We start from the raw sequence: 2,668 nt of genomic DNA on the forward strand, positions 1-2,668 counted from the left end.
ATATATATATATAGATATTTTTGAGCTAGGGTCTTCCTCTGTTGCCCAGGCTGGAGTGCAACCTTGGGTGGGAGATTTCATTTCCTTTTCATTCATTCATTCATCCATCATATATTTGATGTACATTGTCTATGGGTGTGGCACTGTGCTAGGCACTGAAGAAGCAGCAATCAGGAAATTAGGAGTAGATTCAGACAGAGCCAATAAACACATACAGTGGAAATAATGGGGGAAAGAGGCATGGGGAGGCCTGTGGATCACCCATGACCTGCAGCCTCAGAGACATTCCCTTCCTCCCATGAGATTCTCAGCTAAGTATAGATTCTACCTGAGCCTACCCAAGCTCTGTGATCTGGGCTTTGGGTTTGTCACCTCATTATAGTTTTATCCTATACCTACAAGACATCATGATGCTCACTTTACAGGTGAGAAATGCTCAGAGAAGCAGGGCAATTTATTCAAAATCTTTTAGAGACCAGGTCCCTTTCTGTCATCCAGGCTGGAGTGCAGTGGTGCAATCATGACTCTCTCTAGCCTGGAGCTCTTAAGCTCAAGCCATCCTCCCACTTTAGCCTCCCAAAGTGCTGGGATTACAGGTGTGAGCCACCACATCTGGCCTGCTCACATCTTACAGTTAATAAGTGGTAGATCAAAATGTAAGACTTGTGCTTCTGTGGACACCATCAAGCAAGTGAAAGACACAGAATGGAAGAAAATATCTGTGATCATAAACCTGATGAGATCATATCTAGAATATATAAATCTTAACAATTAAGAAAGGCAAATAAGTCAATTTTTACATTGGTTAAGGATTTGAATAGACGTTTCTCCAAAGAAGATATACAAATGGCCAATAAACAAAAAGATGCTCAATATCGTATTTACTAAAGGCATGCAAATCAACACCACAATAAGATACCACTGCACACACACTAGGATAGCAATAGTAATAATAAAAAGGACAACATGGAGGCTGGGTGCAGTGGCTCACGGCTCTAATCCCAGCCCTTTGGGAGGCTGAGGCTGGCAGATCACCTGAGGTCAGGAGTTTGATATCAACCTGGTCCACATGGTGAAAACCCGTCTCTACCAAAAATACATAAATTATCTGGGTGTGGTGGCACATGCCTGTAGTCCCAGCTACTTAGGAGGCTAAGGCAGGAGGATCCCTTGAACCTGGGAGGCAGGGGTTGCAGTGAGCAGAGATCACACCACTGCACTCCAGCCTGGGCAACAGAGTGAGACTCCATCTCAGAAAAAGCAAAACAAAACAAAAAAACAAAACAAAAATCATGCTGAATGAAAGAATGAAGGGGTGGCCTGCCCCTCCACACCTGTGGGTGCTTCTCGTTAGGTGGGACGAGAGACTTGAGAAAAGGAATAAGACACAGAGACAAAGTATAGAGAAAGAAAAGCGGGACCCAGGGGACCGGCGCTCGGCTTACAGAGGACCCACGCCGGCGCCGGCACCGGCCTCTGAGTTCCCTTAGTATTTATTGATAATTATCTTTACCATCAAAAAGATAAGGGAGTGGCTGGAAAATACAGTCATTGTAGGGAGGAAATCAGCAGTAAGACATATGAACAAAAATCCTTGTAACATGAGTAAGTTTAAAAGAAAATGCTGTGCCTTGAGATGCATATGCGAGCATCTCCATAAACCTTTTAGCAGTATTGCTCCAGCAAGCCCCACCTTATTCCTAAAGGTGGTTTTCTCCTTATTCAGTAAATAAAGCACACAATGGGTTTTACCCGGAGATGTTCCATTGCCCAGGGAGGGGCAGGAATTTTAGCCAGCAAGCTGCCTTCAGGTACTTGTTTAAAAAAGACACATCCTGCACAGCCCAATATCCATTAAACTTTGAGTCACCACACCACATGTCTCTTGCAAGGACAAAGTTGGGGGTAGGGTCACAACTTTGAGATTAACAGCATCTCAAATACAGAACTAAATGGAGTCTCTTATGTCTACTTGCTTCTATATAGACACAGTAACAGGCTGATCTCTCTTTCTTTTCCCCACAAAAGAAGCCAGACACAAAAGATCACATACTGGATGATTCCATTTATATGAAATATCCAGAATAGGCAAATTCATCAAAATAAAAATTAGATTAATGGTTACTAGGGGCCGGGCAAGGTTGGGGGAAATGAGTGACCGCTAACGGGTATGGGGTTTATTTTAGGGGTGATTAAAATACTCTAAAATTGATTGTGGTGGCTGGGCACGCCTATAATCCTACCACTTTGTGAGGCTGAGGTGGGCGAATCCCTTGAGCTCAGGAGTTGGAGACCAGCCTGGGCATAAGCTGGGAGATTTAGGGGGTCTTTGTGGTCATTAATGAGAGGAGGTATGGGAGACCCCCTGCTAGGCACAGTGATTGGGCTGCTCAGCACATAGCAGTTGCCCAATTTGCTTTCTCTTTTTCTTTCCTCCCAGGCCAATAGTCGAGTCTCTTAGCTGAGTTCATGTTTAAAAGCTGACAGCAATTAGGAGTCTACAGGACAGAAGACTTTAATGGTGGGGGCAAAGTGGGTCTGTGGGGCTCTATGAATAGGCAGTGAGCACAGGGCCATGGCAGAAGATGAGATGGAACCAATGTCAAAAAGAACCTCCTGGCCAGGCACGGTGGCTCACACCTGTAATCCCAGCGCTTTGTGAGGCTGA

Source organism: Colobus angolensis, unplaced genomic scaffold (genome assembly GCF_000951035.1).
Source record: "Colobus angolensis palliatus isolate OR3802 unplaced genomic scaffold, Cang.pa_1.0 Scaffold21, whole genome shotgun sequence".
NCBI lineage: Eukaryota > Metazoa > Chordata > Mammalia > Primates > Cercopithecidae > Colobus > Colobus angolensis.